This window comes from Lepus europaeus, chromosome 9 (assembly GCF_033115175.1).
Source record: "Lepus europaeus isolate LE1 chromosome 9, mLepTim1.pri, whole genome shotgun sequence".
NCBI classification, from domain to species: Eukaryota; Metazoa; Chordata; class Mammalia; order Lagomorpha; family Leporidae; genus Lepus; species Lepus europaeus.
The window spans coordinates 88,068,775-88,085,577 of record NC_084835.1 but is presented as its reverse complement, the minus strand read 5'-3'; positions in this window follow the sequence as shown (position 1 = coordinate 88,085,577).

Genomic DNA, 16,803 nt, shown 5'->3' with positions numbered 1-16,803 from the left:
GCAGGGATGGTTCAACATTCGCAAAACAATCAACGTAATACACTACATTAACAGGCTGCAGAAGAAAAACCATATGATTCTCTCAATAGACGCAGAGAAAGCATTTGATAAAATACAACACCCTTTCATGATGAAAACTCTAAGCAAACTGGGTATGGAAGGAACATTCCTTAATACAATCAAAGCAATATATGAAAAACCCACGGCCAACATCCTATTGAATGGGGAAAAGTTGGAAGCATTTCCACTGAAATCTGGTACCAGACAGGGATGCCCTCTCTCACCACTGCTATTCAATATAGTTCTGGAAGTTTTGGCCAGAGCTATTAGGCAAGAAAAAGAAATTAAAGGGATACAAATCGGGAAGGAAGAACTCAAACTATCCCTCTTTGCAGATGATATGATTCTTTATTTAGGGGACCCAAAGAACTCTACTAAGAGACTGCTGGAACTCATCGAAGAGTTTGGCAAAGTAGCAGGATATAAAATCAATCCACAAAAATCAACAGCCTTTGTATACACAGGCAATGCCACGGCTGAGGAAGAACTTCTAAAATCAATCCCATTCACAATAGCTACAAAAACAATCAAATACATTGGAATAAACTTAACCAAAGACGTTAAAGATCTCTACGATGAAAACTACAAAACCTTACAGAAAGAAATAGAAGAGGATACCAAAAAATGGAGAAATCTTCCATGCTCATGGATTGGAAGAATCAATATCTTCAAAATGTCTATCCTCCCAAAAGCAATTTATACATTCAATGCAATACCCATCAAGATCCCGAAGACCTTCTTCTCAGATCTAGAAAAAATGATGCTGAAATTCATATGGAGACACAGAAGACCTCGAATAGCCAAAGCAATCCTGTACAACAAAAACAAAGCCGGAGGAATCACAATACCTGATTTTAGGACATACTACAGGGCAGTTGTTATCAAAACAGCATGGTACTGGTACAGAAACAGATGGATAGACCAATGGAACAGAATAGAAACACCAGAAATCAATCCAAACATCTACAGCCAACTTATATTTGACCAAAGATCCAAATCTAATCCCTGGAATAAGGACAGTCTATTCAATAAATGGTGCTGGGAAAATTGGATTTCCACATGCAGAAGCTTGAAGCAAGACCCATACCTATCACCTTACACAAAAATTCACTCAACATGGATTAAAGACTTAAATCTACGACCCGAAACCATCAAATTATTAGAGAGCATTGGAGAAACCCTGCAAGATATAGGCACAGGCAAAGACTTCCTGGAAAATACTCCAACAGCACAGGCAGTCAAAACCAAAATTAACATTTGGGATTGCATCAAATTGAGAAGTTTCTGTACTTCAAAAGAAACAGTCAGGAAAGTGAAGAGGCAACCAACAGAATGGGAAAAAATATTCGCAAACTATACTACAGATAAAGGATTGATAACCAGAATCTACAAAGAAATCAAGAAAATCCACAACAAGAAAACAAACAACCCACTTAAGAGATGGGCCAAGGACCTCAATAGACATTTTTCGAAAGAGGAAATCCAAATGGCCAACAGACACATGAAAAAATGTTCAAGATCACTAGCAATCAGAGAAATGCAAATCAAAACCACAATGAGGTTCCATCTCACCCCGGTGAGAATAGCTCACATTCAGAAATCTACCAACAACAGATGCTGGAGAGGATGTGGGGAAAAAGGGACACTAACCCACTGTTGGTGGGAATGCAAACTGGTTAAGCCACTATGGAAGTCTGTCTGGAGATTCCTCAGAAACCTGAACATAACCCTACCATACAACCCAGCCATCCCACTCCTTGGAATTTACCCAAAGGAATTTAATTTGACAAATAAAAAAGCCATCTGCACATTAATGTTTATTGCAGCTCAATTCACAATAGCTAAGACCTGGAACCAACCCAAATGCCCATCAACAGTAGACTGGACAAAGAAATTATGGGACATGTACTCCATAGAATACTATACAGCAGTAAGAAACAATGAAACCCAGTCATTTGCAACAAGATGGAGCAATCTGGAAAACATCATGCTGAGTGAATTAAGCCAGTCCCAAAGAGAAAAATATCATTTGTTTTCCCTGATCGATGACAACTGAGCGCCAAAGAGGAAACCTGTTAGGTGAAATGGACACTATAAGCAACAATGAACTGATCAGCTCCTGTCCTGACTTTAGATGTACAATGTAATACTTTATCCTTTTTAGTATTTGTTGTTGTTGTTGTTGTTCTAGTACTATTGGTTGAACTCAGTAATTAACACACAATTATTCTCAGGTGTTTAAATTTTAACTGAAAAGTGATCCCTGTTAAATCTAAGAGTGGAAAAAGAGAGGGAGGAGATGAACAATTTGGAACATGCTCAATCGGACTGGCCGCAAATGGTGGAGTTAGAAATGTGCAGGGGATTCCAACACAATTCCATCAAGATGGCATGTACCAATGCCATCGCACTAGTCCAAGTGATCAATTTCAGCTCACAATTGATAGCTCTGATAGGTCTAAGAGTCAAAGAGATCACACAAACAAGACAAGTATCTGCTAATACTAACTGATAGAATCAAAAAGGGAGAGAAAGATCCAACATGGGAAGTGGGATACACAGCAGACTCATAGGATGGCAGATGTCCTAAACAACACTCCGGCCTCAGAATCAGCCCTCAATGCGTTCAGATCTGGCTGAAGAGCCCAGGAGAGTATAGCAGGCATGGAAAGCCAAGATATCATGGAAAAAAAAAAAAAGACCTAAATGAAGGATCTCTGTGAGTGAGATCCCAGTGGAAAGAACGGGGCCATCAAAGAAGGAGGTACCCTTCTCCGAAGGGAGGAGAGAACCTCCACTTTGACTATGACCCTATCGGAATAAGACCAAAGTCAGTGAACTCTAAAGGCTTCCATAGCCCTGGCAACTCATGACTAGAGCCTAGGGAGATTACTGACGCCATGAACAGGAGTGTCAAATTGTTAAGTCAGCAACAGGAGTCACTGTGTACTTACACCCCATGCGGGATCTGTCCCTAATGTGTCGTCTAAAGCCAAGTGATGCTATGACTGGTACTGAAACAGTATTTTTATACTTTGCGTTTCTGTGTGGGCGCAGACTGATGAGGTCTTTGCTAATTATATACTGAAGTGATCTTCTGTATATAAAGAGAATTGGAAATGAAAAAAAAAAAAAAAACAACCTGGTGTTAAAATGGAAATTGCATAGAAAATTAATTATTTTGAAAAAAAAATTATGTAGGATCTCTGTCTTTAATGTGCTGTACATTGCTATTTAATGCTATAATTAGTAATCCAATGGTAGTTTTTTCACTTGATATTGCTATATGGGCAAAATGTTGAAATCTTTACCTAATATATACTAAATTGATCTTCTGTATACAAAGAGAATTGAAAATGAATCTTTACATGAATGGAAGGGGAAAGGGAGCGGGAGGGGGGAGGGCTGTGGGCGGGAGGGAGGTTGTGGGAGGGGAGAAGCCATTGTAACCCATAAGCTATACTTTGGAAATTTATATTCATTAAATAAAAGTTTAATAAAAAAAAAATAAAATGAAATGAAAAAAAAAAAAAGCATGAACACATACTTAATAGAACTTCCAGGATTAAAATTGCGAAGTTCATAATGAAAAATAAAACAGATGGGATTAATGGCAGATTAAATACAACTATAGAAAAATTGTGGAATTTAAAGATATTGCAATAAAAACTTTCCAAAATGAAACTAAAAGAAAAGAAACAAATTGAAAAAAGTGAACACAGAATAAGTGAACTGTAATTAAAATCATTGAGAAGTGTCCGACAGAAACAAATAGTTGAAGAAATAATTCCTATATTTTTCCCATATTTGAGGAAATCCAAAACCCTTAATCCAATGATTTCAAAGGACACCAAGCACTCCAAATTAAAGAAATTTAGCATGTCACATAGGAATAAAGCTGCTAAAAATGATTAATTAAGAAGAAAATCTTAAAAGTAGCTCAGGGGTAGCAAATTTTGAACAAGGGAACAAACAAGTATGACAGCAAACTTCTAGTAGGGTCCAAGAGAAATGACAGTGGGAAGCCATCTGCAGAATGCTTAAAGAAAAGCAAAGTCACTCTAGAAATCTATACAGACAGAAATGTTTCTTTTTTTTTTTTTTTTTTTTAGTATCTTTTTTTTTTTGACAGGCAGAGTGGACAGTGAGAGAGAAACAGAGAGAAAGGTCTTCCTTTGCCATTGGTTCACCCCCCAATGGCAGCTGCAGCTGGCACATGGCACTGATCCGATGGCAGGAGCCAGGTGCTTCTCCTGGTCTCCCATGGGGTGCAGGGCCCAAGCAGTTGGGCCATCCTCCACTGCACTCCCAGGCCACAGCAGACAGCTGGATAGGTAGAGGAGCAACCGAGACAGAATCCGGCACCCCGACCGGGACTAGAACCCAGGGTGCCGGCGCTGCAGGCGGAGGATTAGCCTATAGAGCCGTGGCGCCGAAATGTTTCTTTAAAAATGAATTAGAAATAGATCTTTTCTGCCGGCGCCGCGGCTCAGTAGGCTAATCCTCCGCCTTGCGGCGCCGGCACACCGGGTTCTAGTCCCGGTCGGGGCACCGATCCTGTCCCGGTTGCCCCTCTTCCAGGCCAGCTCTCTGCTGTGGCCAGGGAGTGCAGTGGAGGATGGCCCAAGTGCTTGGGCCCTGCACCCCATGGGAGACCAGGAGAAGCACCTGGCTCCTGCCATCGGATCAGCGCGGTGCGCCGGCCGCAGTGCGCTACCGCGGCGGCCATTGGAGGGTGAACCAACGGCAAAAGGAAGACCTTTCTCTCTGTCTCTCTCTCACTGTCCACTCTGCCTGTCAAAAAAAAAAAAAAAAAAAAAAAAGAAATAGATCTTTTCAACTAGACAAGGCTGAAATAACTCCCACCATACCTATTTAATAAGAAAGGTTAAAGGAAATTCTTTATGCAGAAGAAAAAATCTAGATGTATACAAAGAATTAAAGAAAATTTTGGAAACATTAACAATTTGAATAAATAAATTTATGATTTAGATCTTTAAAATGCAGGGCTGTTTAAAACAAAAATAATCACCATATATTATAGTGTTTATAATAGAAGCAAAATTGGTTTAAAAATCAGTAGGCAAGATGTGGATTAAACAATTGGTTCTTATACCATGTTTGGCATAATATCAATAGAAGGAAAACATCGTAAGCTAAATCAATTATAAAGATAAAACCTAAATAAAAACTATAGTCACAAAACAAAGATCTGAAAAATAGAGGGCAAAAGAAGATAAAATAGAATCATATAAACAATTATTTCAAAAGGCAGAAAAAAAAGAAGAAATAGGAACAAAAAACATACAAACCAAGTAGAATTAAACCTAACCATGTCAATAATCAAATTCCATGTAAATAGTCTGTTCTCTATATCTGCAAGTTCTGCATTCATAAATTCAACAAAATGTGGACCAAAAATAACCCAAAGCAAAACCAAAAGAACTGTTTCTGTATAGGACATGAACATATCTGTTTCTTGTCATTATTCCCTAAGCAGTATATTATGTATCAGCTGTTTTCCTAGAATTTATGTTATAGGCATTATATGCAATATGGAAGTGATTTAACCAATAGAGGAGGAAGTTCATAGGGTATATGCATATATGACATTTTATATATGTGATTTTAGCATTTGTAGATATTGGTATCTGTGATGGGGGTCCAAGAATGAAACCCCGTGGGTATCAAGGGATGACTGTGGTCATGTCTTCAAATAAATGTCAGACATTGTTAACTGGAAGAAAATGCTACACAAAACTCTGTTACTTAAGAGAAACTCATTTTAAATATAAAAGCATAAATGTGCTAAATGTAAAAGAATGAATAATGACATACTATTTTAAAAGAAATCATAATGAAATATATTTACTTAATAATAATAAATAAGTCAATTCTGAATTTTGTAATAATTATAAATTTCTACACATTTAACACAAAATCAGAGCAGACATTTTGCATAAAGTTTAAGATGCTGTTTGTGTGGGGCCAGCGCTGTATGCAGCGGGTTAAAGCCTTGGCTTGAAGCACCGACATCACATCTGGGCGCTGGTTCGAGAGCTGGCTGCTCCACTTCAGATCCAGCTCTCTGCTATGGCCTGGGATAGCAGTAGAAGATGGCCCAAGTCCTTGGGACCCTGCACCCATGTGGGAGACCCAGAAGAAGCTCATGGCTCCGGGCTTCGGATCAGCACAGCCCCAGCCATTGCAGCCATCTGGGGAGTGAACCAGCAGATGGAAGACCCCTCTTTCTTTGTCCCTACCTCTCTCTGTAACTGTCTTTCAAATACATAAAATAAATCTTAAAAAAGAAGACTCTATTTGTGAGGGCCGGTGCTGTGGTCTAGCAGGCTAAGTCTCCACCTGTGATGCCAACATCCTATATGGGCTCTGTTTAGAGTCCCAGCTTCTCCACTTCTGATTCAGCTCCCTGCTGATGGCCTGGGAAAGCAGTGGAAGATGGCCCAAGTTATTGGGTCCCTGCACCCATGAGGGAGGCCCAGAACATCCTGGCTCCTGGCTTCAGATTGGTGCAGCTCTGGTGTTTGCAGTTACTTAGGGAGTAAACCAGCAAATGGAAGACATCTCTCTGTCTCTCTCCCTCTCTCTGTCTGTAACTGTGCTTCTCAAGTAAATAATTCTTAAAGAAAAAAAAAAAGATTCCATTTCAGAGACCTCCATCTCATATTAGAGTACATAGATTCAAGTCAAGTACAAGTTCTGATTACAGTTCCCTACTAATGTGTGCCCTAGAAGGTGGGAAGTAATGGATCAAGTTCTTGAGTCTCTGCCACCACATGGAAAAGACCCAGATTAAGTTCCTAGTAGGACTGACTTTTTGAGGTCTTCTGAGGAGTGAATCAGCAAATGGAACACCTCTTTTTGTCTGCCTCACTAACTTTCAAGTAAATTAAATAAATAGATAATTTTAAAATACCTGGGAAGCTTTAAAATACAGGATTAAAAAAAAAAACGATATGACAACAAAAAGAAACATACAAATTCTTATATGTAGCCTAAGATTTCAATCCCCCTTTCTCAATAATTGATACAGCATGTAGACAAGAAATCAAAAAATACATAGAAGAATGGTGTAGCACTAATAACCAATGAGTCCAAGTTGACATTTATAGAATCATCTATAAAATAACAGCAGAATGTATGTTCTTCCGAAGAGCATTTATGGTATCTACCAGCATATGCTATATTCTGAGCCAGAATTCAGTCTAAATAAACCTACAAGTCATTCTGTCTTCTGGGTTCTCATGACGTCCTTTGGTATTTCTATTATAGCACTTACTGCCCTGTATTGTGAGTCATTGTCTATGTCCAGACCATGAGATTCTCATACTACCTTTTGTCATCCTTTGGTATAATATGAAAAACATATTATGTGCTCAATAAAATTAGTTAATATCCATCAAAATACATTATCATTTCTCATTTGAAAAGGAAATCTTAAGAGAATTCACACAATCTCAGTGGTGCACTTGATTTCCGAGACTTACCAAAGCACTTCATTTCAAAAGCAAATCAAATCACCAAACCTCACTTTCCATATCATTTCAGGGCAAGCCAAGGTGCCAGAGATAAGTCAATTTGAGAAATTCGCAATATTAAACAAAGCATTGAATGGGAATTTGGATGATCCAGAGACTACAACAAACCAGAATTTAAACACAATTTATATTTATATAAATAAATAGATAAATACATATATACAGATATATATTATACATATTACATATGTATATTATACATAATATATTTATACATTATATACATTGTATTATATATTATACAATGTATATACATTATACATAATAATATTATATTATATATAATATACAAATATATATGTATATATATATATATATAATTTGAAAGGTGGAGAAAAACACAGAGCAACAGAACCAGAGAGACATACAAAGATCTTTCACCTGATGTTTTACTCCTCAAATGCCTGCAACAGCCAGGTCTGGGACAAGCCAAAAGTAGGAGATGGAAGTCAATCTGTATCTCCCACATGGGTGACAGGGATCTATTAAGCCATCAGCTGCTGCCTCCCAGGGTGTACCTTAGCTGGAAGCAGAAATGGATAGCAGAGCCTCGGCTCAAACTCAAGGACTCCAATATGGCATGTGGACATCCCAAGCAATGTCGCAACTGCTGAGCCATATGCATTCCCCAAGCATAGATTCTTCATGAGCTGCCATTTATTCTGAAATAATTTTCAGGGAAAAGTTGAGCTATCCTCAGTCTGGTAGTTTATTTAACGTATGGTAACTCTTCAGTTTATTTTTCAGCACTGTAAGCCAAGTTTGTAGAATTTTTGACAAAATACTTTGCTTTCTGTTCTTCCATCTACTGTTTAAATATTGAAGAAAAACAACATAATGCAGGAGTTGACACAGTAGCATGATGATAAAAGCCACCACCTGCAATGCTGACATTCCATATAGGTGCTGTTTCATGTCCCAGCTGCTCCACTTCCTGATGTAGCACCCTGCTAAAGCACTTGGGAAAAGCAATGAAAAATAGCCAAAATCTTTAGGACCCTGCCACCCATGTTGGAGACTGAGATGAAGCTCCTGGCTGCTGGTTTTGGCTTGGCCCAGAGCTAGCCATTGTGGCTATCTGGAGAGCCGATCAATGGATGGAAGCTCGCTGTCTGTCTCTCTCTGTCTCTCTCTCCCTCCCTCTCCTTTTTTGTAACTCTGCATTTCAAATAAATGAATAAATCTTTTTTAAAAATGTAATGGGAGTGTTGTAGCATAGCAGGTTAGATCACCAGCTGCAATGCAGGCATTGCAGATGGATCCATTTCTGGTCCCAACTGCTCCATTTAGGATCCAGCTTCCTGCTAATGCACCTGGGTGAGCAGTGGAGGATGGCCCAAGTGCGTGGTCCCTGACACCCATGTGAGAGACCTGAAGGAGGCTCCTGGCTCCTGGCTTCCTCCTGGCCCAGCTCTGCAGGTTGTAATGAAAAGAAACTTTATTAATTGTTTATTATATTATTTATCCTACTTATGGTTTATCATTACTATGTATTTCTTCATGCAGCTTGTAGAATAAGATAATTAATAAGAAATTAGAAAATGAGAGTAAGGGAAATAATAAGATAATTCTAGCTTCTCAGGGCTTTTGTGAAAACTACAGAAGATAATGAGTGGCATTTTATATCTACTTTGTATACGGTACCAACTATTTCCATGAAATGGTGAGGCTGAGCAAAATTTTTTTTTTAAATTTCTCTTTGTGTTCTATGGTTTTGTGATTCACTATCCCAGGCTGGAGAGAATTTTCTCTAGAGTTCAGCTTGCATTTTTTATCTTTATTTTCACCTCTCTGGGGAGAAAAAATGCTTTCTCTGCTCTGTTAGGCCCATTTGGAAGATTCTGAATCATTATGCAGTCTCACATCCAACACTTATCCTTAAGGAAACAAATAGTATTCACATAAGCAATGTTTCCACTTAAAGCCTTGTCTCTATTTAGCCCTTTGAAAACTTCTGTGTGGGGAGATGGCCAGTGCAAGGGCATCAGCACCTAGGGACCTGAGAAGTGACTAAAGCAGGTGAGGTCAGCCCTGGGGAACTGCACTTCAAACACCCGTTAAGTGCTGTTACCATCTGAAGCCAAAGATTCCTGATGTGTGCCATGAAAGTCTCACATGTATCTGCTGGGCTGGGAGCAGCATGAGTTGCACCTACTCATCCCTTTGAGTACAGGGTACTTTTATTTTTTGCCTCCTTACTAAATTGATTTAAACTGATTGCCTGCTCTGCAGATGCCCAGTGCTCCCCATGGCATAGTAAAAAATAAGTAAGGGCACCAGAAGCCCTCAGTTCTGGCTTTGGCATTATCTTGCAGAGTCATTTACAACAAATCAGATAGCTTCTAGGAATCTTAGTTCCTTGAAGTATCATCAGTATTCTGCTTACCACTCCCACTTTTAAGCAATACAGTAAATCAGAAAAAGAACAGAGACCAACATTTTCAGGCATTAAATATAAGTATAGATTTATAAGCAATCAAATCCTATTTGAAAATATCTGCCATTTTCCAGTAATTTAATCATATTATATGTCTCTTTGCTTTATAATATAAAGAGTTATGAACAAACTTGCTTCCATCTTCTTGGTTCACAGAATCACGGAGGTTTGATGAGTCCAAAATGCGATAGAGAAGCTGGCAGAAGACTTAAGACAACCTATTTTCTAACAGTAAGAGTTGAAACTGCAGATAAACTTTGAAGGCGACTTGCTGGGCACTGCCTCTTGTTCAACGTGGGTTATCTTTTTGTTCTCTCTACTTCTTCAGCTTACTGGATAATGTCTACCCACATTATGAAAGACAACCTGCTTCACTAAAATCCACTGATTTAAGTGCAAATCTTATCCAAAATTGCCCTGAAAGAAACATCCAAGGGTGAGTACTATGGTGCAGAGTTATATTGGCACCTTGAATGCATGTATCACATTATCAGAGTACATGGGATTGAGTTCCAGCTTCTCTGCTCTCAATTCAGCTTCCTGCTGATGCACCTGAGAGCCAATAAATGATGACTTGAGTGCTCTTCACCCATGTGAGAGACCTGGATGGAGTTCTTGGTTCCTGGTTTCAGCATGGATCAATCCTAGTTTTTGAGGGCATTTGGGGAATGAACCAGCAGATGCAAGATGGAAGCTTTTCTCTCTCTCTCTCTCTCTCTCTCTCTCTCTCTCTCTTTCTCTCATCTATATCTATTTCTATCTCTCCCTACCTACTACCTCTTTCTCTGTCACTCTGCCTTTCAAATGAATGAATGAATGAATGAATAAATAAATAAATAAATAAATCTTCTTTTAAAAAATCTAGATAATATTTATATAATACCTGGCAACCATTCTCCACACAATTAGGAAACTAAAACCAAATTAACCATCACAGACCAAAATAGGGGAACAAACTGCAGAATTCATTTAATAGTCAATAGTGGGGGACCAAGAGATAACATGGGGACAAAAATACACTCGTGGTCTTGTTGAATGTCTGGAATATTCATGGGAATGTAATCCCTAGAAGGATACAAGAAATAAAATGATATATTACTTTTTAGCCAAATGTTATGTAGAACATATTTCTCTTGAAAGAGGGCAGCATCTTTCAATAAGTGAATATTTCAGCACACGTAACTAGAGAAACATACCTTTCCTTCATATTCAATGTGTTCTTAGAAATGAAAACATAAGGAGCTAAATGGCAGATGAAAGGCAATCAGACAACGAGTAAAACAAGTTAAACAATTTGTCCCATTATTCATTTGCATTTTTTTACATCTTACATCTCTGCAGATACTTCTGCCAAACTTTCACTGGTGACTTTTTCTTATCATTTCAAATCTCAGATTAAATTTCACCTTTTAGAGAGGTTTTTTTGTTACTCCTCTAAAAGATGCATATTATAATCTGACACAGAGTGTACCTTATGTAAAGGCAGAAGGAATCTCTTGTTTGTTTCATTCACTGATGTATTTCCATGGCTTGGAATAGTATCTGGAACCTAATAGACATCCAACATTCAATACATAGAATTTCAGGGCTTTAGTTTAGTAGGATGAATTCAGACTACTCTGTCCAAAGATTTATGCTCAAAATCTGTAAATATATTTAGAGATGATGTGGTGGAAAAGTGCAAAATTGTTCTTTGAGAAAAATTATTTCCCACCAGTCCAATTCAGGACTGATCTATAAAAATAAAATCTTCAAGAGAGTTAATTATAAAACACTCTTTTTAGAAGTGAAGTCCAGCAAGAACAAGTAACTTCATAAATTGGATATAAAGATAGTTTTTTCTTTAATTTCAGAATAATCAACATAGGAAAAAGCTAATTTGCTACATAGTTATGGAGCTAAATAGTGGTTTTCTTTTTTTTAATTTGAGGCAGATAGATAGAGATACAGAGAGATAGAGATACTGATACAGATACAGATAAACAGAGAGAGAGAAAGAGATACAGAAAGAAAAAATGCTCTCATCTGCTGGTTCACTCCTCCATATCAACAATGGCCATGGGATTTAAACTAGAATCTGGGACTCAATTCAAGTCTCATGTATGGGTGTAGGGCACCGAGTAGCCATCACTGCTGCCTTCCGTGATCTATAAAATCCAGAAACTAGAATCAGGAGCAAGGGAACCAGCTATCAAATCCCATCCAATATGGGGCACAAATGTCCTGACATTTTAACCATTAGGCTAAATATCCACTACAATATAGTTTTGAAATAGCTTTCCCAAAACTAGTTTCACGTAACTATCCCACTCTGATTCCCAATGTCCTATTAAATCTGAAAAAATATTTTTTAAAAAAATTAAAATCAATTATTCATTTCTTTGTTTTGCTTTATTTTTAAAAGCAAACACTCAACAATTATTTTCTGATGTTCTTCAAGTAGTATTTGCTAAACAAGATTTATAATAACACACAATTTATTTAACCTCTGATAGCTTTCATCTTCCCAACTGTCAGACTTCACCTAAAAAACAAAATAAAATTAAAATAATAAAATAAAATTTTAAATGAAAGATATTTAGAAGTATGAGATTTTATTTTTATTTTTTTATTTTTTGACAGGCAGAGTGGATAGTGAGAGAGAGAGAGAGACAGAGAGAAAGGTCTTCCTTTTTGCCGTTGGTTCACCCTCCAATGGCCGCTGCGGCTGGCGCATCTCGCTGACACGAAGCCAGGAGCCAGGTGCTTCTCCTGGTTTCCCATGCGGGTGCAGGGCCCAAGGACTTGGGCCACCCTCACTGCCTTCCCGGGCCATAGCAGAGAGCTGGCCTGGAAGAGGGGCAACAGTGATAGAATCTGGTGCCCCAACCGGGACTAGAACCTGGTGTGCTGGTGCCGCAAGGCGGAGGATTAGCCTGTTGAGCCACGGCGCCAGCCAAAAGTATGAGATATTTTTAAATAATATGTGAAGTACACAGGAGGAGAAGATATGCATCCAGAGAAAATATTATGAAGTAAAGGGCAGAGTCTAGATATTTTTGACTTTCAATATTACAAAACATAAAACCTTGAAAGAGGAGGAAAAACTCCCATGAGTATATTACTTTAGGCTGCTTTGGAATGACCTGCATTGATAGAGTCTGTAATCCCGATAAAAAGAAAGCCCAGCCCAGTGCAGTTTCATTCTGGGCAGCTGTACCTCTCTTACAAGACACATGCTTTAAGATCCTAGATTTCGAGAGAGGAATGGAGAAATTGTTTTTGCTTTGAGAGGACTATAATAATTGTAATGTGTCCATTTCCTAAGAGAATTTCAAGTTATAAAAGCCATACATATGGGAATGAGGTTTTGAAATTACTTCATATGAATAATATTTGAGGGTAATGGAGTATTTAGCTTTAAAAAAGACAACTTAAACTGCTTAATGGTTGTCTTCAAATATATAAAAAAGTGCTTATATTTATTCTGATACACTTCATGTTCAGGAGTAGGAAAATATATAAATAAAATAGCAAATACAGTTTAATATAAAAAGAAATTTTAATGATTGGAGCTGTAATTGAGTTCTTCAATAATGAATCTTCTACGTCTAGAAAGTTTGAAATAGACAAAATATTAATGTAATATTCCATATTTTTCAAATAGAGCTTTAAATGAATAATTGAGTCAAGTAAACCCCATGTGTCCTTTTGGATGAGGATTATTGAATTGTGATGAGACTTTTCCATGCTCAAAATGTCTCTTGGAGCTTGATGCCAGCCATGTGTTTTGTAATCACAGAACAATTTTGGAACACTTAAAATTACATGCAGACCAATGTCTTAACCCTCTCCATAATTTATAAGAATGTACCTGTCTTATTTTAATATGTACAATTCTTCATCCTGATTTAAACAATGCCATCTGAAATGGTGATTTACTGCTTCCTAAATATCTTTTTCTATTATTTGATTTTCAGAATTGTTAATTATTTTCTTAGTCTACAGAACTTGGGCAAGTGAGGCCACTTTCTTGAGCCACAGTTTTCTCATCTATAAAATGATGTGTTTAGGTTTCAACTTCTATATGACCAGTATAAGCTTTCTCAACATTAAAGACTATTTATCTATTTAAAGAAAATTGCCATGGTACAGTTTTAGAACAGTTTTGGAATTCCTCTCAGAGGCGATTTATGAGCAACACAAGAATATAAGTCTCATTAGATTATAATCAAATCTTGTTTTTAACCAAAAACTGCATTACTCAGCTTGGTCACTGATCTTATTCACTAAACTTGGCTCTGAATGACTTTTAGCTATTTCTAAAAATTGAATCCATCTGTAAGAGATGAAGATTCACCACTATTGAGACTTAAAAAAAAAAAAAAAAAAAACTTGCTATAAACTTTGAAGAAAATTCCAAAAGTGGAGTTCAGTGTTTTGAACTAGAAGACCACTATTAAAATACTTGCTCCAAGGGACAACAACTACTAAAGGTGTATGCTCAGATGTGATTAAAAAATAATGACATTGCATGTAAGTTCTACCTAATTTACACAGAATATTAAGGAATGGGACTAGTGTTGTGACATATCAGGTTGTCAACAACTGCAACACCAGCATCTCATGTAAGCACTGGTTCACATCATTGCTGCTCCATTTTCAATACAGCTCCATGTTAAAGCACCTGGGAAAACAACAGAAGATGGACCAAGGACTTGGGCACCTGTGACTCATAGGGAGCCCTAGATGGAGTTTCAGGTTTCTAGTTTTGGCCTAGTCCAGCCCCAGATCTTGCAAACATTTGGGAGTGAATCAGTGGATGGAAGATTGGAAGATTCTCATTCTCTCTCTCTCTCTGCAAATCTGCATTATAAATAAATAAATAAATAAATAAATATCATATAAAAATATTAAGTAACAGCACCAAGCAGTGTGAAAGACAGAGATGGAACAGAAATCAAGGGGAGAATTTAGTTAGCATTTTAAATTGAAATAGTAAAGAATTTTAAATGAAAAAAATAAAAACTGCTGTAAATACTGAAGGTTGGGTAGGTTTTTAACACTCTTTATTATCTTGATTTAAAAAATATATTTTGGAGGGCTGGTGCTGTGGTGGAGACCCAGCCTGCAGCGCCGGCATCCCATATGGGCGCCGGTTCAAGTCCCAGCTGCTCCTATTCCGATCCAGCTCTCTGCTATGTCCTGGGAAAACAGTAGAAGATGACCCAAGTCCTTAGGCTGCTGCACCCATGTGAAGACCTGGAAGAAGCTCCTGGCTCCTGGCTTCGGATCAGCTCAGCTCTGGCCGTTGCGGTCATTTGGGGAGTGAACCAGAGAAATAGAAGACCTCTCTCTCTGGTTCTACCTTTTTTGTAACTCTGTCTTTCAAAGAAATAAAATAATTATTTAAAAAAATATATATTTTGATTCATCAGAAGACTAGTTGGTGATGCAACGTCTTCATCTCTTTATACCAATTTAACAAAGACCTTAGATCACAGAATTTATAAGCAACATGAATTTATAGAGAATATAATGCCCAATATCAAATCATTAGGAGTTTCAGGTCTGGTGAGGGCTTGTTCTCTACTTTAAAAACAGCCCCTTCTCACTATTTTCTCACATGCGCAGGGGCATTTTATAATGCTGCTGATCCTGTTCACAATGGATCAGCCTTTGTGGTGTAGTCACCTCCTGAAGGTAACACTTCTTAATATCCCGGATTAGATTTCAAAGTGTGAAGTTTGGGGTGGGACAATTCTTTGGACAACAGCAACTGGTTATCTCTTTTTTAGAAAGCAATAAAATTTTGAGAGGCTAGAACAAAAGGTAGTTAGGCTTTGCCAGGAACAAGTCTGGAAGTATCAAGATCAGTGCCCACAGTTCAGAGAAGGCTGAAGCACATACACAAACGGAGTGATCATCTTTCTCACTGCCTTCCCAGAGGCAAGTCCATTTTTTTAATCTGTCAGGGCAAGCATTTTCATAAGGAGGGAATATTCCTTCTCCCCACAGTCACCACAGCTGAGGCTTCCTGCAGATAACAACATTAAGAAGCTGGAGTAGGGTCTCCCTACTGGTCAGAGAGGCAAGAGAAGACTCAAGGGAGCCAGTTTCAGCACCGTTTGTCTACCTTGTTTAGCTGCTTGCTGCCCAGCCATTGCTTGCCCACTCAGTTTTAGAGGTTTGTTTTGGTTTTCGGATTGTGGATTTTTTTTTCTCTAGAAAGGTGCTGAAAAAAAAAAAAACCGTTTAATTCTGATTTTTGTAACATTCCAAAAGAATGACTATTAACTGACAAGATTATCAGGACATTTAAAAATATAGAGACAGGTTTGCAAAAGGAGACTGAAGATGATTAGAATGACCTTCTCTCACTTAGAAGTGTTATTTTAGTGACATGTTTTCGTTCTATCTATTTCTCAAACAAAGCATGAATAGGAAATGTCAGTAAACCTCTCTCTCTCTCTCTCTCTCTCTCTCTCTTTCTCTCTCTCTCTCTCTCTCACACACACACATACACACACATAAATCTGTAAGTGTCTCAAAGGTTATTTTATTTTTAAGATTTATTTATTTATTTGAAAGAGTTACAGAGAGAAAAGGAGAGGGAGAGAGAGAGAGAGAGAGAGAGAGAGAGAGAGAGAGAGAGAAGTCTCTCACACAGATGCAGGGGCCCAAGGACTTGGGCCACCTTCTACTGCTTTCCCAGGCCATAGCAGAGAGTTGGATCTGAGGTGGGGTAGCCAGGACACAAACTGGTGC